Source organism: Lepus europaeus, chromosome 17 (assembly GCF_033115175.1).
Source record: "Lepus europaeus isolate LE1 chromosome 17, mLepTim1.pri, whole genome shotgun sequence".
In the NCBI taxonomy this organism is placed as follows: Eukaryota; Metazoa; Chordata; class Mammalia; order Lagomorpha; family Leporidae; genus Lepus; species Lepus europaeus.
Genome location: NC_084843.1, coordinates 43845178 through 43872444, shown reverse-complemented (window position 1 = coordinate 43872444; position 27267 = coordinate 43845178).

The window sequence follows — 27267 nt, the reverse complement described above, 5'->3', positions numbered from 1 at the left end:
ACACTCTCTCTCTCTCTCTCTCTCTCTCTCTCTGCTCTATGTGTGACTATGACTTTCAAATAAATAAATAATCTTAAAAAAATAATATAAGCTGAAAGAGAAGACACAGGATTATGTAAAAACACAGCTTGTTTAAGTATATTTGGAAATTTGGTTGGGACAGTGAGCATGTTATCTATCAGCAACACATCTTTAAAAGATACCTAAGAGCACACAATGACAGTTCCACATGCTTTTACTGACACTCTGAGGATTTCTTACACTCCTCATGAAGAAGAATTTGTCTTTGTCTAGTTCCGAGATCATATTTTCACCTAGGGGAAAATGTTAATCCTCATTCATGGAAGTGTCCATAAAGATACACTCTGCACAATGCAGAGAGAGGGACTCTGGAGGACTTAAAAACAAACAAAATTACAGATTTGGTTCTCACCTTCAAGGAACTTACAGTCTAGTAAAAAAAAAATCTTTATAATGATTTATTTCATCTACATGAAATAATAATATAAAAATTTCAGGTACTAAACTGAAAATATGTCAGATTCTATGGACTAATGCAGAGAGCAAATACTGTTCAGGCTCCTGGATTCCTGCACTATGAGTCTTGGTAACTCCACACTTGGCTCCTAAGTGATAGAAGGAGCTGCTTCTTGTGAGACACTTCAATTATCTTGTTTCAGCTTAATCACTCAGGTATTAATCTTTATCAACAACTAAATAAATTGTCAACACTGTCAACACAGATGAATTCTTATCCTGATTCAGCCCAAGGGTAGTCAGCCTCTTACCAAAGCAAATGAAATTCACAAGTTCCAGGACACAAAATTGAATTGTGCTCTTTTCTCTTATAGAAGAATTATACAATTCTTCGCTGTTTACTATTGTGGAATATGTTTTTCCACTTCTTTATTTTTAAAGGTTACATAATATTGTTTACTATCAGAATTTAATTATGCCCTATATATGCATTAATTTTTTTCTGATGTGAGAGATGATGTGACATTAAACAAATTTGTATAAAAATCTTTCCCCTGATCTCTACTATTTCCTCCAGATATACACATGTAGGATACGACACATTCACATTCATCAGCTTTAATAACACGAAAGCTCATTTCCACAGACTCAAACTCATACAATGTTATCCAAGGCTTCTATGCTTTTTTTATCCATAGAAGAAGCTAATTCCTGTATGTGAAACCTTGGAGACCTAATACAGATGAATTCCAGCATGTGAAGCTGTGGAGACCTAATACAGATGAGCTTCCAAGATATTAAAAAATATAAACCACCAGAACAGAATATTCATGAAGTCTACACAAAACCAGCATCAGAATTCACCACTGCACAATAAAGAATGCTTTGGGTAGTTTTATTTAGGATGAGCCAGAGTGTGAGGAAAATGCAGACCGCCATGTCTTGTGGACTCCTTAGTTTTTGAAAGGGCCAGGGCCAAGTAAGTAGCAGAGCAGGGCTCTTTGACAGCACAAGGACTCAACAGGACTCAACAGAGTCTCTCTTGTCAGAGTGTTAGTGTGGTGCTGTGATAGACTTCAGAGGAAAGACACTGCTGTTTTTCACTACAATCTGAAAACACCTCAGAGTAGGCTGGAACTGGGCACTGAAGAATTACTGAACAAAGATAGCTTACAAAGGAGGAGAAAAATGGTCTCACCATCTGTGAAAGGCAGAATAATAACTCCCTGAAGCTGTTCATGCCCACATCTCTAGACTATGTGAATACGTCACCTTACAAAACGAAGTAGAATTAAGGTAATAGATGGAACTAAGTCTCCAGACAGCTGATCTGCAAGGAGACTATCTTGGATTGTCTGGGTGAACCCAGGGACATCAAAAGGGTCTTTAAATGTGTGAAGTCAGAGTCAGAGTGATACAGCATAAGAAAAACTCACCTAGCCATTGCTGGCTTTAAAGGTAGAATGGGCCATGAACCAAGGAATGTAGGCAGTCTCAGAAATGAAAGGAAATGCCCCTGAATGAGACCATTATAAATACTATCTGTAAAATATTTCACTATTTTGTTATTTTATAAATCTTTGTAGAAATAAGCAATGAAACACTACTTTCATTTTTGAAATGGGATTTTTCAAGGCAGCATCCTTTTGGCATTAAGGTAGGGGGAGTTAATATTCTCTGCGTGTTTCCACAAGTTTCAATATTAAGTCACAGACATTTAAAAATCTCAATCTATTTCTCTTAATTAGCTCTTATCATATTCTAAGTCTACTCATTATTCTATTGCTTTCTGTACTAAAGATTTTTCTCTATTTTTTAGATACAGTAGCTGCCCAGTTAGATTGTGATGGAAGGGGAGATAAATCAATTGATAAGTGAAATATAATCATAAGGTCAAATAATAGTCACCTTACTTAAGGATTTTACTACCTACTGCAAAAGTGCTTTCTAAAAGGACATTCTATACATTCCATCTGACTTGTATTCCTTCCAAACCACCTTAAATGTAGTGACTGATACTTCATTAAATTCTTGTAGTTTGACATATTGATTCATTGAATAGAAATGAGATTGAGTTATCTTCCATGTTTACTAACTCTATTTCTTTGACAAGTTGTCTAATCATTTCTTTGTTCTATTTATCCATAGAGTTGAGAACATTTCTTGGAAAATTTATACATAGTTTTTATAACTGAAACTACTAAGAAAAGAATTTCTTTAGTATGTTATTTGTGGTTTAAGTGATTATAACATGCAAAAATGTTATATTTTATATAGTCAAAATTTTACATTTCTTATATATAAAATAAAAAATTTCACTCCCAGACACATTTACCTCAATCTCCCCATTATTTGCTATAGGCCCTTAGCCTTTCTTCACAGCTTTCAATAGGATGCACGTTAGCAAGCAGCTGAAATCATCAGCAGAGCAGAACTTGAACCAAGGCACACTAATGTGGGATTCAGGCATCCTAAGCAGTATCTTAACAAGTGTTCCAAATATTCACCAATTCCAGGTAAAAATTTAATTTGAAAATTTTAATTGGCTCTCTCTGAATAATTTAGGGGTATAAATACATTGTCTGTAAACACTTGTCTTCTTATATGTCATTCTACTACTTTTTCTTCCTGTAACTTAAACCATTGGTTTCAGATATTAGAACACTTTTGACAAAGTTGATTCTCCAAACACTAGTTCTGTGGAGTTCGAATGTGCTTTAGAGACAACAGATATCACGATAAAATAAATCTGGGAAGCTCTGAATTAACTCAACCCAAGTTTTCTTATTTGTATAAAAACTTGAGAACCAGAGGAAAAAAATGCCCCAAATCCCACAACTAGACTTTGGAGTAGAAATTAAATATTGGACAAATTAGTCTTACAAAAGATGCTTAATGATGTGCTACACAGAGAAACACAGAAATATAGTCATCACTATGAAAGAAGGTGAAGGCAGAAAATCACCCAGTAAAAGTACAAAGGAAATCCAAAGTGAACAATAAGAATATTTATGGAAAACTGGCAGGTCCAAATCATTTCTTATCAATAGTCACCTTGAATGTAAATGGCCTCAACTATCCAGTTAAAAGATACAGACTGGCTGAATGGATTAAAAAACAAGACCCATCTATTTGCTGCCTACAAGAAACACATCTCAGCGAAAAAGATACACACAGATTGAAAGTGAAAGAATGGAAAAAGGTATTGCATGTTAACAGAAACCAAAAAAGAGCTGGTGTATCCATCCTAATATCAGGCAAAATAGACTTTAACACAAAACCTGTTAAAAGAAATAAAGAAGGGTACTATGTAATGATTAAGGGATCAATTCAGCAGGAAGATGTGTCTACAATAAACATAGATGCACCTAATTACAAGGCAACTGATATTTAGAAGACACATTAATGGATCAAAAGGAAGACATAGACTCAAATACAATAGTAATGGGGGACTTCAACAGCCAACTTTCAGCAATGGACAGATCAACCAGACAGAAAATCAGCAAGGAAACAGCAGAATTAATCGACACTATAGACCAAATGAACCTAATGGATATCTACAGAACTTTTCACCCTACAGATGCAGAATACACATTCTTTGCAGCAGTGCATGGACCTTTCTCTAGGATAGACTACATGCTAGGCCATAAGGCAAATCTCAGCAAAGTCAAAAAATCAAATTCATACCATGTGTCTTCTGTGACCACAATGGAATGAAGCAGGAAATCAACAACTCAAGAATCTGTAGAACATATGCAAACACATGGAGACTGAACAACATGCTCCTGATGGAATAGTGGGTAATAAGATTTCTAGAAATAAATGAAGATGACAATACAACAAATTAAAACTTAAGGGATACAGTAAAATCTGTGATAAGAGGAAAATGTATAGCAATTGGTGCCTATATCAAGGTATTGGAAAAGCACCAAATAAATGAGCTATCAGTGCATCTCAAGGATCTAGAAAAACAACAGCAGACCAAACTCAAAACTAGTAGGAGAAAAAATAATTAAAATTAGAGAATACATGAAATTGAAATGGAAAAAAACACAAAAGATCAGCAAAATCAAGAGCTGTTTATTTAAAATGAAAAAAAATTGACACACATTTGTCCCAACTAAACAAAAAAAGAGGGAGAAGAGCCAAAACAATAAAATTAGAAATTAAAAGGAAATATAACAACAGGTACCACAGAAATAAAAATGAATCAGAAATTACTACAATGAGCTGTATGCCAATAAATTGGGAAACCTAGAAGAAATGGATAGATTCCTGGACACATACAACCTACCTAAATTGAGCCATGAAGAAATAGAAAACCTAAACAGACCAATAACCAAGACAGAAATTGAATCAATAATAAAGACCCTACCAATAAAGAAAAGACCAGGACCAGATGGCTTCACTGCTGAATTCTACCAGACACTTAAAGAACTAACTCCAATTCTTCTCAAGCTAGTCAAAACAATTGAAATGAAGGGAATCATCTCACACTGCTTCTGTGAAGCTAGTATCACCTTAATTCCTAAATCTGAAAAAGATAAAACAGAGAAAGAGAATTATAGACCAATTTTTCTAATGAACATAATTACAAAAACCCTCAACAAAATACTAGTCAATTGAATCCAACAACACATCCTAAAGATCATTCATCCATAGTGGGATTCATCATGGGTATGTAGGGATGGTTGAACATTTGCAAATCAATCACTGTGATACACCATATTAACAAATTAAAGAACAAAAACCATGTGGTTACTTCAATAGATGCAGAAAAAGCCTTTGATAAAATACATCCTTTCATGATGAAACTTTAAAAAATTGGGTGTAGAAGAAACATTCCTCAACACAATCAAGGTGATTTATGACAAACACATGGCCAGCATCCTATTGAATGGTGAAAAATTGGTAGCATTCCCACTAAGATCTGGACCCAGACAAGGATGCCCACTCTCACCACTGCTATTCAATATAGTCCTGGAAGCTTTAGCCAGAGCCATTAGGCAAGAAAAGGAAATAAAAAAGATACAAATTGGGAAGGAGGAAGTCAAACTATCCCTATTTGCATATGACATGATTCTATATATAGGGGAATCAAAAGATTCCACTAAAAGACTATTAGAAGTCATAAAAGAGTTGGTAAAGTGGCAAGATATAAAACTAACACACAAAAATCAATAGCCTTTGTATATACCAACAATGCCACAGCTGAGAAAGAACTTCTAAAATCAATCCTATTGAAAATAGCTACAAAAAAATTAACTACCTTGGAATAAATTTAACCAAGGACATCAAAGATTTCTGCAATGATAATTACAAAACATTTAAGAAAGAAACAGAAGACTCAAAGAAAAAAACAGAAAAATCTTGCATGCTCACAGATTGGAAGAATCAACATTTTCAGAATATCCATACTTCTGAAAGCAATTTACAGATTCAAATCCATTCCAATCAAAATATCAAGGGTATTCTTCTCAGATACATAAAAAAGTGCTGAAATTCATATGGAAACACAGGAGACCTTGGATAGATAAAGTAATCTTATACAACAAAAACAAAGCTGGAGGCATCACAATACCAAGTTTCAAGATATATAATAGGGCTGTTATAATCAAAACAGTCTGGTACTGGTACAAAAACAAATGGATAGAGAAGTGGAACAGAATAGAAACTCCAGAAATAAACCCATTCATCTACAACCAACTTATCTTTGACAAAGAAGCTAAAATCAATCCCTTGAGTAAGGACAAATGGTGCTGAGATTACTGGATCTTCACATGCAGAAGTATGAAGCAAAAGAACCTTACCTTACACTTTACACAAAAATCTGGTCAAGATATATCAAACACCTAAATCTACAACCCAATATAATCAAAGTATTGGAGAACATTGGGGAAACCCTGCAAAATATTGGCATAGGCAAAGCCTTCTTGGAAAAGACCCCAGAGGCACAGGCAATCATAGCCAAAATTGACAAATGGGATTACATCAAATTGAGAAGCTTCTGCACTGCAAAAGAAACACTCAGCAGAGTGAAGGGCAACCAACTGAATAGGGGACATTATTTGCAAACTATGCAACTGATAACGGATTAATATCCAGAATATATAAAGAGCTCAAGAAAATCAACAACAAAACAACCCAGAAAGAAATGGGAAAACCACTTAAAAGGTATTTTTCAAAAGAAGAAATCCAAATGACCAATAGACACATGAAAAATTCTCAGGATCACTAGCCATCAGGGAAATGCAAATCAAAACCACAATGAGGTTTCACTGCACCCATATTAGAATGGTTTTCATACTGAAGTCAATAATTAACAAATGCTGGTGAGGATGTGGAGAAAAAGGTACGCTAATTCACTGTTGGTGGGAATGTAAACTGGTGTAGCCACTATGGAAGACAGTATGGAGATACCTCAGAAATCTGAATATGGACCTACCATATGAACCACCCATCTCACACTTGGGAATTTACCCTAGGGAACTGATATCAGCATGTGAAAGTGTTATCTGAACCCCCATGTTTATTGCAACTCAATTCACAATAGCTAAGATATGGAATCAACCCAAATGTCCATCAACTGAAGACTGGATAAGGAAATTATGGAATATGTACACCATGGAATACCAAACACTGGTTAAAAAAAATGAAATCTTGTCATAAGCTGGCGCCGCAGCTTACTAGGCTAATCCTCCGCCTGTGGTGCTGGCACCCCGGGTTCTAGTCCCAGTCGGGGCACCAGATTCTATCCTGGTTGCCCCTCTTCCAGGCCAGCTCTCTGCTGTGGCCCGGGAGTGCAGTGGAGGATGGCCAACTGCTTGGGCCCTGCACCTGCATGGGAGACCAGAAAGAAGCACCTGGCTCCTGACTTCGGTTCGGCACAGCTTGCCGGCTGCAGTGCTCCGGCCGTTGTGGCCACTCTGGGGATAAACCAGTGGAAAAGGAAGACCTTTCTCTCTGTCTCTCTTTCTCTCTCTCTCTGTCTAACTCTGCCTGTCAAAAACAAGCAAAAAAAAATGAAATCTTGTCATTTGCAACAAAATGGATGCAACTGGAAAACTACTAGAGTAACTATTAGAGTACATAAAAGGTAATATATAGAAGTGAAATTGACACTTTGAAATGCGATGACTTTGAACAGCTCTTGTCTCAACTGTTGAGGAATAGTTTTTTTTTTTTTTATTTTCATACTATTTGTTGAACTCTTACTTAGCATAGGGCTAATCTTATGTGTATAAAGTTAATTAAAAATAGATCTTAGTAAAAAAATGAGAATTGGAGAGGGAAGAGGAATAAGGGTGGAAATGTGAGTGGGAAGGTGGGTAGGGTGAGCAAAATCACTATGTTCCAAAATTTATATTTATGAAATGTGTGAAGTTTATATATATTAAATAAAAGTTGAAAAGGTTAAAGAAATTGAATCTTGATTCTTAAGATTTGATTTTATAAAGATATACTATAAATGATGGATGAAAATGACAGAAATTAAAAAAATGAAGGAGGTAGTTGTGAAAAATATAAACAGAAAAGATAAGTAATATATTTTTAAGAGTCACTTAAAGTTCATCACTAGCTCAACTACTAGTTTCTTTTATCAATTCAGAGGAAAACAAAATTATCCTATTTGGCTCCTTCATATTTATTGATGACTTGTATAATTTATTTTTCACAACTCCCTTAATTATCCTTCCCACTTCTTTGTCCCCATTTGCAAAGTAAGACTAGTACATACTTTTCTCTATTTGATATATTTGCACTTTCAAGAAAAAATACATAAACTAATGAGTATTTTGCATATGTTAAAGGAACCAATTGCAAGTATCTATAGTGAATAGTTGCTAATTTGTTATTATACACATATATATTCAAGAAATATTTATTAATATTATCAATATTAACATTATTTAATAATATTATTTATAGTTCATCACAGAATAAGTTTAAAATAGGGAAAATGTCCTAAAAAATGCAATGTAAAAATTACATAAAAAACTAACAAAAGAAAGGCTGGAAAGATATAGGAAACACATGAAACAAAGCACTAATGGATTTAAGGCGAACACAATAGAATAGTGGGACATTTCACATATAGATGCATAAATGCTGCCTTTTTTCTAAGAAGACTTTCAATTTCAGACTTATGATGATGTATTAACCAACGGCTACAAGAGGTATGTAAAAAGTTCCATATGAACACACAAAAAGAAAATCAAACCATTGCTGAGGTCTGTTTATAAAATGGAGGAAATTTTTCATGAATGAAGAAGTAGAGCATTTGACTCAGAAATACAACAGCAGAAAATAAAAAGAAAATAAGAATTCAGAGTCATGGAATGGATAGTCATCGCTTACTGTGTATGTACTATCATCTGTAATCCCAGTTATTTCAAGTACTATATCTGCTTTAATTTTATAGCACTGTGAAGATGTTTCTCTTTTACTCATTTTAGATATAAAGAAATTGAAACCTTCAGGGGTTGAGTAATTTATCTAAGGACCCAAGTGACAATATGTATAGTTGGATTCAGAGTCAATTCTGATTCTATTCTTTCTGACCACAAAATACATGCACTTGACCATTTTAACTGTGTTAATAGATGTTCTGGTGTGGCTGGGATGAAAGGTGCAAGGATGATAAGAAAAAAATCACTGAAGATAAGTGTGAAAGGGGGGTTTCCATAGAGATTGCATGTCAAGATAGTAAATGTAATTGTTCATTCTCTGGGAAGCAATGATAGTAAAAGTACTAAAATTCAAATTAGTAGCATGTTTAGATGGACTTTCAAATGCCAAGTACATTCCTGAACAGGGGAAGGAGTAGGGAAAGGCAATAGATGCTGTTAGGACAAAGAATTGAATGAAGCACCCACTCTCAGCCTAGTACTGAGTGCTTCACAAGTAAGAACATGATGAAAAGAAACCTTATGCAAAATGGGTACAGAAGAAACACATCTCAACATAATTAAGACAATATATGACAAACTTATAGCCAGGATCAAAGAAATCAAAGGGATACAAATTGGAAAAAAAAAGTTAAATTAGCAGATACTGATCCAATGTAATATTAAATACAACTCTTATCGCCTAGAAGTTTTATCAGAAGTACTACAAAATGAGAATTATACAATAGGTAGCAAGTAACTCCACATAAAGCAAGATGTTAACAGGGTAAAGCAGTGGATGGCAAAAGCTGATCTGCCCCAAGTAACAGTCACCCACCCCTCTCTATGAAATGAGACTGAAGAGGCTACAGGAGGATTGTTTGGAAGCTGGTGAATTAGCAAGGACCGCCAGCATTCCACTCCCCCTGGGGAGAGTAAAGAAGGGCTTTTTCCATGGTAGGCCATTTGAGAAGGGCCTAAGATTTTAGTATGATATGTGCCCCTGGAAGTTAGGGTGCAGAAATTGGCTAGCTTTCCTGAGGTCACAGAACAAAGAGAAATCTAGAGTTACAATGAGAGGAAATTTCACTTCCATGGATGACAGTAAGGTAAACAGACTTAGGGAAAATTTTACAAAAACGTAGAAATAATGCATAAGGAAGACTGGAAGTTCTTTCAGTGCTATACACTGGAACATTATTTAATTACCTTAGAGGGTGTTTTGTCATGAGGATCCAGAGTCTATGAAATTATGTGTTTCTTGGCAGATTCTTGCCCAACAGAGATCTAAATAATTTCATTTTACTGGAAAAGACAACCCCAAAGATTATAGTTCTATAGAACTTGTGGGAATTAATCAATTTTATAACTAACCTACTAAGTATTTTCTAACATTTTTCTCAGTTGTTAAATGACAGAGTTTCTCAAGTATTCTTTTGTCTGGCTTTACCACCCTGTTGCCTCTCCCTTGTTAATGAGCTAAAAAAATCAAATTTCATGTATGTTCATTGTATACTTGTATGAGTCATGTTTGTAACTTTCCTACATTTCTGTTTCTATAGTTTATACTTCCCATAGGCTAATGGGAAACAGACTACCTGGGCCCTCTTGAAAGGGACCTCATTCAAGAAGGCTATTTGGAGGGGTCAGTGATCTACCAGATGACTATCAAGGAAAGCTGAAGAATGGAAGGAATTTGGAGATGACAAGTCAGAGAAGGCTTTCCCCATGTCAATAGAATTGCAGGAGGATGTATCTTGCAGAGAAATGTCTGAGGAAAGTGTGATAAAAGCATATGGGAAATTTAGTTTCGATGTCTTGCAAGCTTATACAATTCTACTGCATATTCCTCAGTGGTGGGAGCAGTCATTTTTTTTAAAAAAAATATTAATATGAAGAATTACCAGTCATATTACAAATGTACCCACTATTATGCCCCTTTTATCTCCATCACTTTGCCCTGTAGGTAACATTTAGAGATTAGAGATGATGTCCAGCTAGTGGATAGGAAGGAGAAATCTGAAGAGAAAACAAACTATATATATCTGCCTAATTGTCCTGGAGGTATGGTGAACAGACATTTGCATTAAATTTGGAGTTACATATCACATTACTAAATGATTTTTTTAATGATTAAAGTGAACCAGGAAAATTATTCTGCCTAACTAAATTTAATCTGGTACAGAGAAATTAGGAAAAGTAGTCAAAGAGTAGTTTCAAGAACAGTGGGAAGAGGAATAGAGATGCTTTATGGTTAATGTATACAGGTCTCGTTTTTGTTGTTTATTGTTTAATATACTGGCTGAATTTTTACAAACACATTTAATCCTTACAGAAAATTATATGAGCTAGGTAGTGACCATTGCCTGCTGTGGCTATCAGAACTCTATAACTTGGCCGGCACCGTGGCTTAACAGGCTAATCCTCTGCCTTGCGGCGTCGGCACACTGGGTTCTAGTCCCGGTTGGGGTGCCGGATTCTATCCTGGTTGCCCCTCTTCCATGCCCGCTCTCTGCTATGGCCTGGGAAGGCAGTGGAGGATGGCTCAAGTCCGTGGGCCCTGCACCCACATGGGAGACCAGGAGAAGCACCTGGCTCCTGGCTTCTGATCAGTGCGATGCGCAGGCCGCAGCGGCCATTGGAGGGTGAACCAAGGGCAAAGGAAGACCTTTCTCTCTGTCTCTCTCTCTTTCACTATCCACTCTGCCTGTCCAAAAAAAATTTTAAAAAATAAAAAAAATAAAAGAACTCTATAACTGACCACATTACGCTGGCCATAAAAATGAGCACCAAACTTAGACATAATGCCTCATATTTGAGGCCACAATGATTGGCTTGGGATGGTCAAGTGGCCTAAGTTGGGCCAGATTCTACTTTCACTCTTAGGTTTTCTTCTTCTCCTTTTTCATTACTGCATCTTCCAGAAGACCCATTACTCTTTGGTGTTGGATCTGCTGAAGTCTAAGTCCAAGGATGTCTACGTCCTACTTCCTTTCAGATGGACAAAGCTCAGCTTTAGGAAGGAATAAAGCCAATACAGAAAGAGTAACAGAAAGAAGATAAAAACCTGAGAAGGAACCATTCCTTGGATATCATTCTTTCTATTTTTTCTGACTATAGATTTCATTTTCCATGTTCAAGTTCTATAACTCAGTAAGTTTTCTGAGTAATGAAATTACACTTGAATTTCTTTCAGTTGCTTCAAAAACATTTTCACTATTGCAAACAGTTACACACACACACACACACACGCACAATGAGGTTGAAAGATAATGTATTTTGCTCAAGGGTAAATGTGTAGTAAGTGGCCAAGAGTGAACTAGAAATCTGGATCTTTCTGATCATTTAGTTTTGATCTTAAATAACTCTAGATTGTGAAAGTTCATGGGCACCATTAAAATTTTATAAAAAGAAAGATATTTCAATGGTATGAGATTTTAAAAGAAATGAATGAGCAACGTCTTTCATTCCTCCTCTTTTCTTCAATTTTTTTTCTTTTCTCCTCCCCCCACCCTCTTCCTTTCTAGGATAATTTCATCCTAAGGCCTATGCAGAACTTGGGCACAGTTTTATAAACAACTACCTTGCTTGAGGACTTAGTTTTGTGTGATGTTCTGGGTGAAGAGGGTGTAGGAAAATGTTTAACACAGAGCCTAGTTTCTCTTGTTTCAACTCTGGTATCATTTGTTATTCTCCTTTCCTCCTCTACCCCCTCTTTTTTTTTTTTTTTTTCCTATTTCTCCCTCTTCTAGATCTCAAAAAACTGCAGATTGCAAAATCAGTTCATGAACCATCCTGATAGTTGCCAGGAGAGAAGTGAACCAATGATCCTGCCTAAGAGGCATGAAAACCAGAACAATTTCCAAACATTTCCATGGGAAGGTTCGCAACAGTTCAATTCAAGTAAGACCCCAAGAACACTATTTCTCTCTTCTCCTCAACACATAAAGCTACAATCCTGGTCCACTTAGGGAAGTCACCTGATCTTCAAGTACTCCAGCTGTGCACCAGTTTCATAAATCCTTTAACTTCAGATTGGCTGAAATAAACTATTTATTTTTTTCTTTGACAGTATCCCTATAGGAAAAAGAGTCCCTTCCCAGATGGGATGTCAGAGCCTGGGATGGGACATCCAAGTTTGAGTTGGGCATAGAGAAGATCTGTGCAGGATACAGAATTAGGGATGTAATTTGTGATTAAGACATCTTGGAGGTTACAAAGGTAAGCAATTTTTGCATATGTAGTTTTGATGTATTTCCTAGCATCTGAGCAGTGCCTGGCACATAGTAGACACAGATACATGATGTGTAAATTAATGAATAAGAATGCATCTGAGAGATGGTTAAAAATACAAACATTTTTCATTCTACCACAGTTGATAGTCTGTTTTTAAACATGGGAAAAACATTTTTGTTTTGTTAAGGCATGAAGTTGTTGGGGATTTGTCTTGCTTGATGAGAGGGCTCTGCTCTTCCACGAATGTTAATCCTCTGGTCTCCGAAATCCCACTCTAAAGAAATACTTAGCACCATAACAGTAAGACAAATCCCAATGTCAAGTAAACATTCCAGAGTTCTTCAGAGGTTAAATAGGAATCTGGAAATAATTATCTTATTGCTAAAAAATAAATAGCATATGGAAAATGTAAGCAGTAGTGGGGGAGGACTTCCTCCTCTGAAGCAGGATTTTAGTCCATAATGTTTTTAACTGACAAAACAATATTTAACTGAAATATCCTAGAAATTAAAACTTGAATATAATTGTCGTTAGGTATTTAATAGTTATTTTATGATCTATCTTGCATTATTTAAAGGTGTTCACTAGTATATTAAAGATGTTAATGTTATCAGTTCATGTTCTGTTTCCTGTAATTGAACATTATTCATATTATATACTAAACTGTTAATCTATACAGAAATAGAGATTAGCACATCTATTTTTCACGAAGGGTGATAGATTTTATGTGCATATTCATATGCTATGTATGGTATATATGTCATAAATTTGTTACACATACATACATATATAACCTACCAGTTCTAGTCATGGGAAAAAATGGATTTATTCTGTGGTCTCATGTTGTCCTCTATCTCTCTCTTTTATTATTCTCTGAGCTTTTTGAAGGTGTCTAGACTATCACCACTTCCTCCCTTCGTCTCCCTCCCACAGCAGTCTGGTTTCTGTCTGTGCCACCACTGAAACTGCCATCACCCAGAAACTGTCCCCTTGGTTGTTAAATCTGAGGGGAAGTTTCAGTTCTAACTGAACTTGCTTGACTGCTAAAAGCATTCAGCACTACTGTCCACTTCCTGAAATGCCCTACTCTCTTGAGGTACTTTTTGATATATACGCTACACAATGCTCTTCCCACGTTTTCCTTAATTATTTGCCCTTATCTTCTTTTTGCTTTTTCTTCCTTAATTATGTTTCACAGTTCTTCAGATTTATTCATTCAAGCTTCCAAATAAGTGCACCGGGCATCATCGCTGAACTCTTACTTTCCTTCTGTCTTTTCAGCCAACCAATTCTAAATATATCTCTCTCCTCTTTGTCCTCACATCCTTTCCCACTGCTGCTATCTTAGTAAACACTCTCATTATCTCCCACCAAGGGATTGCAAAAGCTTCCTAATTAGTCTTCCCTCTTCCAGCCAGACTCTGCACATTCCATCCATTTTAACTGCCACCAGTGTGATGGTATCATATCGCTCCCCATTAAAGAACCTTTCAATGGTTTCCCATTAATTGCAAGATAAAGTCCAATTCTTTTAGATAGCTGACATGCCAGATTCCCCTTTTAAAAATCTGGACGCAGCCTGACTTTGGAATACCACACACAACACTTTGGTATCAAATTCCTTCAAGTTTCCCATAACCATGCAGCTTGCTATTTGCCTACGTGTTTCTACAGGTTAATCTTGCCATCCCTTTTCCCCGTAAGCTTGCAACTCTTACTTCTGTAGTCTTTTCCATGTATTGTAAAAATCTGATCCCATAGTTTTAATATCTTTCACTCAAACCACTGTTCTGCATTTAATAATACTGTATATTCATTTTCTTTGGCATCAGTGGTGCTTTGCATGTCTAGAAGTTCCTTGTTTTCCTCCGCAAGCTTACTCCTGTCTTCATTTTTTTTTTAAAAGATTTCACTTATTTGAGAGGTAGAGTTACAGAGAGAGAGAGAGAGAGAGAGAGAGAGAGAGAGAGAGAGAGAGAGAGAAAAGGAGGGAGGGGGAGGGAGAGGAAGGGAGGGAGGGAGAGACAGAGAGAAAGATTGTCTGTCTGCTGGTTTACTTCACAAATGGCTGCAATGGCCAGAGCTGCACCAATCCAAAGCCAGGAGCTTCTTCCAGGTCTCCTACACAGGTGCAGGAGCCCAAGCACTTGGACCATCTTCTACTGCTTTCCAAGGCCATAGCAGAGAACTGGATCAGAAGAGGAGCAGCCAGGACTAGAACCAGCACCCGGATGGGATGCTGGTGCCACAGGAGAAGGCTCAGTCCACTACACCACAGCGCTGGCCCTGTGTCTTCATTATTCTGATTAGTGGCACAGTCTACTTGCCTTCTACAGATAATCAGAACATTTGTCTATATCCTCCCCTTCCTTACTTCTTGGTATCTAATATCCATTCAATATATTGATACTATTAAAATAGAATTTAAATTGATTCACTGCCAAGCATCTATTCTTCTGGAGCACTAAGTCAGAACTGTGCTGTTCTTGACTGGTTCAAATCCCACTTTTATTACCTCTACATCCTTATTACATGTTCACCTGAATCCACAATCCTACATCCTGCATGAACAATTGTTTCTACCTAAGAACTTGAATACATTATACTTCTCTTCAAAAATTCCTTTATGGCTCATCATGGTCAATAAATAATATCTAAATGGATTTGTGTGCAGTTCAAGAACATCCTTGGCCTTCTTTATGGTTTCTGCAGAAAAGGCAGGGATGCCTGTAACTTTACTCCTCTGCTTCAGAAACTCATATGAATTTATTGGATTTTAGAAAGTTAATTGTTTCACGAATATTCATTGGCTATCATTTGTGTTTCCATATAATGAATATACAATAGCATAAAACTTTTAAAAAGTGAGAATATCAAATAATGTCAAATTTGAAATTTACATGAAAATGAAGAAAAGCTAATAAGTGTCCAGCAGCTCTCCCTATGTAGTGATTCAAATAAAAAAAATCTAAGAGTTCACAAAAATGATTCAAAAACTAAGAGCTATTAATATATTTCTTAAGAAAAAACTCAATTTTCTGGAGTATAAATGTTTTAAAATGTCTATGACTATTATGTTTTTCTCAGTTGATTGTAAATTATTTCCCTAAGGTCCAAAAACTAAAAAAGCATAAAACTGTTCAGCAGTTTTAGTTTTAGTCTTTAAATGAACTGAAAATCTGTGAAGTTTAAGTTACATTATTTCTTCTTCACAGGACATCATTTGAAACAAATTCATATTTTTGAGTCTTGGTAATACTCCAGGGACAACATTACCAGCAATGAATTTTCTTCCAAAAATCCTGAGAATGCAATGTGAGCTCAATCTGGGTGAAGTTAATTACACGTTTGTAAAGCACTCTGTTGGTGTTTTTTCCTCATGCATTTATTTTTAACTTAAACATATACACTCTACCGACTAGGAAGCAACCACAGTCATAGTCTGTCAACCCTATGAAAATTTGCCTCTTGTATTTGTTTAGTAAACACTCAATAAATATTTATTGTTTGCATGAGACAGACTTGATGGCTGCCTTCATGAAGCTTACATTCTAAGAAATAGCATTGTTTATTACTTATCACATACCATGTACTGTGCTGAATACTCTATGCATTTAAACTTTTAATAAATAGAACAGCATAATGAAGTAACCATTATTGTTATACAATCAAGAAAACAGAAACTTAGAGATAGGTGATAACTACAATTCTGATAGAGGCAGCTTTTGCTCCTAGTGTTGGCCATGCAATATGATCCTTGAGTTGTAGGCAGAAATTTTTAAAGAGATTTCTAAATCAACCACTGAAAAGGAGAGTGATTCAGTTAGCAGATGTCCTTTCTGAGTTGTTGTTGTTATTGTTGTCTTCCTTTTACTGCTTTTAAAAAGGTCTAATGTTTTATATTATAAAGGTCTGATTTATAAAGATAATATTGACCCTGAAGAAAAAAAAAACAATGGAATTGCAAATATAGCTACAACAGATCAGATGACCTACCTCTGGAGGCTGTTTAAATAAAAAAGAAAAAAAGGAAACATTTTATATAAACTATCATTCTTGGGTTTTCTATTGCATATAGCTGAACACATTCTTCAAGTGACACCCTGAAGCATCCATTTTCCACAAAGCAGCCAGAATTATCTTTTAAAATGTGTACTATTTTAAAATGCACCCCCTACCGCAGTGTAGCTTCCCATCACACTGAGAAAGAAATCCCATTTCTTCTAAGCTTAGAAGCCCAATGGGAAATAGATTCTGCCTGCCTCTCTGTGCTTATCACTCACGTGTCTCCTCTTTGTCTCCTACTTTGCAGACAGCTCAACATCCTGTCTATTCCTAGAACATACCACACAGCTCTGCAGGGCCAGCACACCACCTGCTGCCCAGAACATGCTAGGTTTATGCTTCCCTGCTTGGTGAGAACTTTCTTGTCACTAGAACTTTGCTTCTTATTGTCATTCCACAGAGGTTCCCCTAATTGCCTATTCTAAGGTAGCTACCAGTATTTTACTGCCACAGCATCCTTATTTAATTCTTTTCATACCACTCAATACTACACTTTCAGATTTTATTTTATCATGGAGCTGCATATTGTCTATATTCCCTACTCTACCTTCACCAAAAATATAAATTCCATTAGAATCTGTTTTGTTCTCCACTATCCTGATATCTAAATAATACCTGGCATACAGTGGAAATGCAATAAATGGGGCTGGTGCCACGGCTCAATAGGCTAATCCTCCGCCTGCAGCACACCAGGTTCTAGTCCCAGTTGGGGCACCGGATTCTGTCCCGGTTGCTCCTCTTCCAGGCCAGCTCTCTGCTGTGGCCCAGGAGTGCAGTGGAGGATGGCCCAAGTGCTTGGGCCCTGCACCTGCATGGGAGACCAGGAGAAGCTCCTGGCTCCTGGCTTCAGATCAGCACAGCTCCGGCCGTAGCGGCCATTTAGGGGGTGAACCAATGGAAAAAGGAAGACCTTTCTCTCTTTCTCTCTCACTGTCTACTCTGCCTGTCAAAAAAAAAATGTCTCACATGAATGAATGATATAGTAAACCTCTTCCTAAAATAAGAGCTATTATATTCTTGATCTCTCACAATTTATGCAGGTTTTATTTTTGAACTATTAAAACAATTTACCATATTTCAGGGTATAGAAGATTATTCCCATCTTTTTAGTAAAAGATTTATGTATTTATTTGAAAGGCAGAGTTAGAGACAGAGCAGGAGAGAGAGCGAGCGAGAGAGAGAGAGAGAGCGAGAGAGAGAGAGAGAAAGCTCTTCCATCCACTGGTTCACTCCCCAAGTGGTCACAGCAGCCATGGATCGGCCATGCTAAAGCCAGCAGCTTCATCTGGATCTCCCACATGAATGCAAAGACCCATTCAAACAGGTGCCCAGATGGGGCTCCCACATCACAGGCGGCAGCTTTACTCGCTATACCTCATTGCCAACCCATCTTTTCCTTTCTATATCCCTTATAATGGCAACGTGACTGTCAGAATATGAGAAGACAAAATAGAGCTAAGATGATAGTAATAAGATATCTAGAGATGAGAAACAAAAAGATGACACACTAAAATTCTTGGAACAGCATTTGGTGCTGCTGGGACGTCCACTTCCTGTATCAGGGTACGTGGGTTTGAGTTCCTGCTGTGTCTCCTAACAAGCTTCCAGCTTGCACACTCTGGGAGGCAGCAGGTGATGGCTCTGGTAATTAGGTCAATGCCACTCATGAGAGACCCTAATGGAGTTCCAGATTCCTGGCTGTGTCCTGGCCTATAGCTCTGGCAGTTGAGGACATTTGGGAAATGAGCAAGCAAATGGAAAATTTCTCTCTTTCTCAGTCTCCTTTCAGATAAATACAATTTTAACTTCAATTTTAAGGACCTTTCCATATTTATTATGGTAAGAATCTACACATTCTCTGGGGTCAGTGTTGTGTCACAGTGGGTTGCCTCCTGCCACACCAGCATCCATATGCCAGAGCACTTGCTCAGTTCCTGGCTGCTCCAGGTCCATTTCAACTTCTGATAATGACACTGGTAAAACAACAGAAGATGGTCCAGATGCTTGGCCCCTGTCACCCATGTGGGAGATCAGGATGGAGTTCCTGGCTCCTGGCCTCAGCTTGGCCCAGGCCCAGCCATCGCAGCTATTTGGAGAGTGAACCAGCCAATAGAGATAGATATCAATATATTCTCTCTCTCTCTCTCTCTCTCTCTCTCTCTCTCTCCCCTCATTCTCACTCACCGTGACCCCATCATTGCATTTCAAATAAACACATCTTTGAAAAAAGAATTTACATAGTCTTATCTAATTTAAATGTCCTTCCCAATTAATATTATGTTTAGATGACTGATGAGAAAACTATGGTTTAAATTTCTGCTTTTAAGATTTCCCATACAGAATCTGGATTGAATGGAAATATGCACCAAGTCATACTCACTTGGGCAGTTTACTGGGAAGTGTGCATCTGTCCAGAGTCTGAATTATTGCATGCGTTGTGTTACTTCTCTTGGTTATTTTTAATGTAGTAAAGTGATATAGCAGTGGTTGAGAAATCAGGCTTTAGATCCAAACTACCCGGACGTGAATCTAAGTTCTGTGACACACTATTTGTATAGCCTCATCTATGAGCCTATCACACAACCTCTATGCGCTGTTTCCTCACCTGCAAGATGAATAAAAATAATACATTTTCCCTGTGTCGTTATGAGGAGGTGATCTAGGTGAAGCTCTTGGAACACAGCCTGCCTTATTGCAAGCACTCAATAAACATTGTTAATTATAATCCTAGGTCTTCATATCTACAAATGAAATGTATCAAGATGAAACACTGCCATTGAAGAGCTTTCTCAGCTTGCACTGGGGAGAAAGGAATTAAAGCACCTGGCTGGTGACCTTTCTTCTTCTGGTTCCTGCAATAACATTTCTGAAATCAGAAGAAGGCAAGTGACCAGTTTCCTGTCCTTGGAAACTTCATAACTGGATCTCTGGACAAACAAACCAAGGACATATGCTAGAAGGAGTATTCTTGTCTATGGGTGCTAGTTACAGCATGTCTTTGTTTTAGGATTGAGCATAGTATGAAACAAGGTTCCTGAGACAAAAATCATAATCTGCACAATTTTCTAGTTTCTAGTGTGTACAATCTGAAAGCTCCTCGATGTAGGAGCAACCCTACATTTACTTAGAGAATTCACACATTATTCCGTGTCAAAGAAAATGTGTGTGATACAAGATGGAGGATCTGAGTGCCACAGAGGCAGCCCCAACATTTCCATGCCTCTCCAGCACCTCCCATTTATACACTTCCAAGAAATTATCAGCACATTTAATACTGACAAAGATCTCTGATGATGTATTATTTGATTTTAACATCCTTTGTTTTCACTCAAATGGAAAGGGAATTTCAAACTTTATGAAAGATTAGAAGGCATCCTAGAATATTCATCGTCTCATTTAATCTTCACAATATTCTTATACAATAAACATTATCCTCATTTTACAAAAAACAAAACTGAGGTTCATGGACATTGTTAATATTAGAAGATTAAGCACCAACATGGAAACCATGAGGCCAATGAGAAGGACAGCATCAGTTCCATGCCCATATCCCTTTGTTCTCACCAGTGAAAATGCATGATGGCCTAACTCAGATTTGCCAATATCTGCAATTCTTTGCCTGAGGGAATTTTTAGTCACCTAAGATGGCTATACCTGCGTTAAATAAAACTGCACTGGACCAAGTTAAACAGGCAAGCAAGACTATTTAAATTTATTGCAAAAATGAGTCAACACTACTGCATTTGAGGAGAGAGACTGAACTCAATACGGCCAATGGACAGTGTGAAGGATTTGAGTGGACGAAGGGGACTGCTTTTCCTTGACTGTCTAACTTCCTACTCCTTGCACATTTCCTAGGATCACCTTCAAGAGGAGATCATCTATACCCAAACTTTTGTCTTAGAGAACACAAACCAAGACATGTATTCACATATTCTTATTCAACAGAATAAGATCGAGGGAACCCCAACCATGAAAATATATATTGGTATTTTTGTGTTAAATCAATGCTATGTTTAAAACACTACTAGAATTATATACTTTTGTATTAAATATTTTAAACATTGTATGTATTTCATTTCACACTAACATAAAATCCCAATTTGAGAGACACACAAAATGTGTGCAAATAATTAGAATTTTCAAAACAGCTAGCAATAGCTATTTACTGTATTATTTCCTATTGTGGTTCTAACAAATTGCTACCAATAGTGGCTTAAAACAACAACTTTCTTTTTGTTTTTACAGTATGGAAATCAGAAGCCTGAATTCAGTCTGAGTTTTTAATGTAGTTATTTTCATTTTATTTGAAAGAAGAGAGGAGACAGGAAACAGAGAGAAGCCAGAGAGAGAGAGAGAGAGAGAGAGAGAGAAGAAAAATCATCCTTCTGTGCATTCACTCTCCAAATGCCAGTTACCGCTGGAACTGAGCCAGGCCAAAGAGCCAGGAATTCAAGCCAGCTCTCCCAAGTGAAAAGCTGAGATCCAAGAATTTGAGCTCTCAATTACTGCCTCCCAACATGCACACCAGCAGGAAGCTGGAATGAGAAGTAGAGCCAGGACTCTAACAGAAGCAGTTCCACAGGGCACAGTGGGTAACGCATGTGGGATACCAGCACTGCAGATGTCGGCCTAACCCCCTGCATCACAATATCGGCCCCCATTAGTTCATGTTTTAATCACAGTTAAATATAAGGCTTGATATTTCATATAGACAAAACACATTTTCTTATTATAGGTGCAATTTGCGTTATCTTTGATGAGGATTAAAAGTAATTTTCAAGATAATTTTAAGAGCCACTGTTGTGGCACACTGGGTTAAACCACCAGCTGTGATGTCAGCATCCCGTATGAGTAATGGTTCAAGTGTGTGCTGCTCCACTTCTGATTCAGCTCCCTGTTAAAGTGCCTGGGAAAGCAACAGAAGATGGCTCTGACTGCTTGGACCCCTGCCATTCACCTGGGTGACACGGATGGAGTTCTAGGCTCCTGGCTTTGGCCTGGCTCAGCCCCAGCCAATGCAGCCATTTGAGGAGTGAACCATCATATGGAAAATCTCTGTCTCTATGTCTCCCTCTCTCTGTGTAACTCTGCCTTTCAAATAAATAAAAGAATCTTTTTTAAAAATAAATTCAAAGTAAAAAAGAATACTGTATTGAAATTATGACTAAATCATACTTTATCAGACTAGATAGCTAAATTCGGTGATCTGAAATTGGGAATTTATGGCAATACCAATATGATGAATCACATCTTAAATTTATTCTACAATGGAGTAAAAATGTTGAGAGAGTCAATAAAATGATGTCTTAAAATATAGGAGTTTCACTCGAGCAAATGCAAGAATAAAATCACCAGTTAAAACATTTGTGTGGACATGTATTCTTCCTTGGTTTTGTTGTAAATTCTGAGTCAAAGACATTTTTCACTCATCTTTTGTACCTCCCTACGAGTAAAAAAGTGCTGAACAAATGAACCTGGTGTTTTTGTTTTGATCATGGGTCTGAGAAAAAAGGAAGGCAAAGACTTCTTTGTTCATGTACTACATACTATGAAACAGATCAGTGTGCAGAATCACAGTATGGTAAAGCAAGTATCTATCCTCTTATTGAAACCAGCATTTGGCAAATATTGACTTGACCAATGGCAATGAATCCCAGAGGGGTCTCAGCTTTACTTTTCAATTCTAATTCTGTGGTTTTAGCGGTAAGAAAAATAGTAGAAAAATACAGGCTGTCCATAACACAAGCATGTATGTTGGTAGAGAACTAGTTAATGGTACTGTAATTAGTGAAAGGCAGCATGACTTGTCACAGACTAATTGTTATGGTTAAGTTTAACCAGTACAAAACAACAATGTTAATAATAATACTAATAGCTTGGTATATACTCAATGACCCTTAAATATAAACTAATGTATTTCAACTATTCCCTTATTTTTCCAGAATTATAATGTGCCTTTTTTAGTGATATTATGTGATTTACAAAAAGAAAAGTTGCTAAACATTTTTTGTTTGTTATTTTATTGGAAGGTTTTTTTTTTTTTCTCTTCCATTGATTCCACAGGTCACTACAATTAGAATTACCATAATGGTAGGATGTGGTTGGTAGAAATATATGACTTCATCCTTTATAATCACCAACATGGCATTTCCCAAAACAAAACACTAAAAGATATCAGTGAAGTTGAGCCTCTCTTCTCGGATCTAATGTTTTCATGCTTGCCAGTCTAAAAATGCTGACTACATCATAACCCTAGCTGCCAACACTAAGCTTGTAAAAAAACAGAAAAGCAACAATAAAACTGCTATTTGTGTTTTATAGAAGCGTGTAAAATTAAAAAAAAAAACTGTAACCAAGAGTTGGGTTTATAAATATTTCCATTGTTCTCAATTTTTGTTCCCAACTCATAAAGATAATACCTCTAAAGATTTTTTTTAAACTATGGTATATTTCCAAAGAGAAATGATTGAAAGACTGAATGAAACCTACATATCCATATCTGAGATTTTAACCCCTTTTCTAAATGAATAGCCTTCTTTCGATTGTTCTAATAGTTATTTATATCATATTGGTATAATGCCAATATGTTTAAAGAAATTAAGGGAGTATATAATAATATAAATTCAAAATTATGAACATAATGCTTCCCAGGAAAATTATAAGCATAATGCTTCCCAAAATTACGAGCATAATACTTCCCCAAATTATGAGCATAATGCTTTCCAGGAAACAGATTTAGATAGCATCAGTGCACAGTACTATCATGATATAGCTACAGCTAAGCACTTGATTAGACTTGTGATGTTTACTTGCTTTGGCATCAGTTAAATAAAGTTAGAAACTATTTCTGCAAGACTTTTAGTAACAATTACTCTAATATTTCACTTCCATGATGTGGTAGATGAAAGATGGCTACAGATTCTTTGCTACCCATCCTATTAAGAGGTGGAATCATCTCTCCTCCTCTTGAATCCAGACTAGCCTTAGTAACTAATTTGACCAATCAAATGTTATATTCTAGGTTTCTGAGCATAGATAAGAAGCCTTGCAACTTCCTCAGTTTTCTTGAAATTTGCTCTTCCTTTACCTCTCTCTCTTTCCTCCATCCTCCCTCCCTCCAATAGCCCAGAGTTGCCATGTAAGAAATTTAACAACTCAGACCACTGATGGGAGACTCCATTGATAAATAATGCCAGTTGACATCTCATCTTTCAGTCATCCCTAGTAAACAAACTAAGATGAAACCATTGTAGCTGCTCCACCAAAGCCTAATTACCCCCTAAATGTCATCAAGTAACCATAGCTGATACTGTATAAAGTAGAAGAATCACTCAGGTGAGCCCTGCCAAATTTCAGAGTGAAAATGTTGAGTTATAATACAATGCTGATTGTATTAAGCTGTTGAGGTTTACAGACACTGTTAGTAGTAAGTGAAACACACATGTCCTATTATATTGACACAGTCCTGTAAAGTTGACTGCATTTTATTTTATTGGAATTGGTAGGAAATCTATTTTAATCAGTTTGTGTTAGGAATGTCATTACTGTTTTTGGTTTTTGTTTGCTTTTCTTTTTTTTCTTTTTTTTGGTTTTTGTTTCTTGGTGAAAGATTGGTCCCTCTGGCCACTGAAGGTACATCCTTCCACCTGCTCTGGAGAGAATAGAACTTTGACTTCTAACTCCTTTTGGATTTTAAATATTGAGATAGAAAAACAAGGATGTGAACAGGTCAATAAAATTTTCTAAAATCTAAATATAACCCTATTACTCTTCTCCTAAATATCTTTCACCTCTTACAAATTGAATTTGATCTAAACTCCTTGCTAGTCAATGAATGTCTCCATGGTCTCTTCCTACTTATTTCTCCAACCTCATCTCTCAGACACTCCCAAGATGTTCATGGACTAATTTTCCATCAGTGTCCTGTGTTGACTTGTGACCCTCCAAAAAAGCATGTTGAAGTCTTAACATCTTGTACCTGGGAATGTGACCTGATTTGAAAACTAGGTCTTTATATGGATTCTAAGTTAAAATGACATTATGAGTGTGGAGCCCAATCCAATGTGAATGGTATCCTTATAAAAAGAGGAAATTTGGACATAGGACAACACACACAGAGCAGACAATGTGAATACATCATCTTGGGACATCAACATTGAAATGATGCATCTACTAGTGAAGGCGTGCCCGCAGCTGTCAGAAAGTAAAAGCGAGTCATGAAATAGTCCCTGCCCCTGCAGAAGCACCTGGACTTGCTGACACCTTAGTTTCAAATTCCTGCCCTCAAAACCTGTGAGAATCAAGTTCCGCTTTCTTGAGCTACCTAGTTTATGGAACTTTGTTCCAGTAGCCCTAGGAAACTAATTCCACTACTACTTCTTAAGAGTCACAGGCTGGTCCTTATCTCTTCAAAAAGCCCTAAATATGATCCAGTAGGGAAGATTTATGCTAAATATCCCAGGTTTTGGAAGAAGGATATAATCCATGACTTTTTCATGAATGAGAAAACACTTGAATTAGGTATTAACAGACATGTGGGCTTCCACAGCAAAGAAACAGCATTTCTTTTTTTGAAATTTATTGTCTTTTGGTTTTAACACTTTTTGTTTATTAATATAAAGAGAACAGATTTCATGTATTCATAGATACAATTCTAAGAATATAAGGAGTTTATAATGCAAATCTCGGGATATATTGATCATTTTTTTCATAACTATGAAATCTCATGCCTTTTCTCATGTCTATCAAAACTAAGGCCTTCAACTAGTTCAAAGACATTTCTGCTTCCTGTTGGAAAATTTGGCAGGAGCCTGTATTTTATCAATTTAGGTACTTTAACTTTTTCCTACAAAATAAGAGATCTATTTATATTTTTTTAATTTTAGTGCCTAAGAAATCAGTAGTATATTGAAGAACTAAATTAAGTATTGCTTCATTCGATTATATTCATTCATTTAAAAATGCAAACATTTGTTAGACATTACAGTAGATAAAAGACAGAATTTCTGTCTTCTAGGAATTCACACTGGTAAAAACACTGAGAAATTAACAATTTCAGACCAACATGAAAGTTGCTCTGCAAGAAGAATCTGCATGGTATCTTGGCTGAAAAGGATACAGAGGATGATGCAAACTTTATGAAGACTTCAACAAGAGGCCACGGTGCCTCCTTTGCTCTGCAAAACAATGATACTCGGGACAGGTTAAAGTTGGATGAAAAGTTGGTTATGTGCCAAGAGACTGTTGCTATGCTCTTCCAATGAAGAAAGAAGAGTAAATGCCAACCTCCCTGTGCTGCCCAGTTTCTCTCTGTCCATGAAAAATGTTTCCATTAATTAGCTTTGAGTATACCATCTGATGGAAGAACAGTATGAGTGGATTGCACAGAACCAATTCAAAGGCTGCCCTTCCTGAAATGCGTGGTTCTTGCAGACGGCACACATGTGGCTTAATAGACATTTGAAATGAGTCAAGATAAGCTTTTGTAGGTCCAAGTTTCAGTGGTGCTCTATAATTACCAAGTTTGAGCTTCCCAGGTTTTTTTCATTTCTAAAGCTCTTTCCCTGCACAGTGTTTCTCTCTCACTGCTTGGACACAGTGTCTCCAAATGAGCCCTTCTGGGAGACTGCAGCATCAGTGACTAGGAAAGTTATCCTGTATTTGTAAATACTGAGGAGACCACACATGAAATGGGAAAGCCAAATAGACAGATCGGTGTATCCAATCTTTGTGTAATATAACATGGATTCCATCTTCTGGTCCTCTCGTGTATTGAACTGGGGAAAGAATTCCAGAAGACACTCATTTCAAATATCATGGAAACTTTTAAGAGTGGGGGAGAAAACTTTTTTCAATGCTATTTGGTTCTATTAGAACCTATATACAGGAACTGATTCTGCAAACGCAGCAGTTGAATAAGTCATCTGAGAATGCAGAGGCAACCAAACAATGAATGAATACCTCCCCCTCCACCCCCACAGAGGATGCTATGCTCTTTTCATAAAATACAAAAAAAAAAAAAAAAAAGAGTACTGGAAAGCATGAAAGAACCTAGACATTGATGTTTGGGGGTTTCCAATCACTTTATATTTTTTTAATA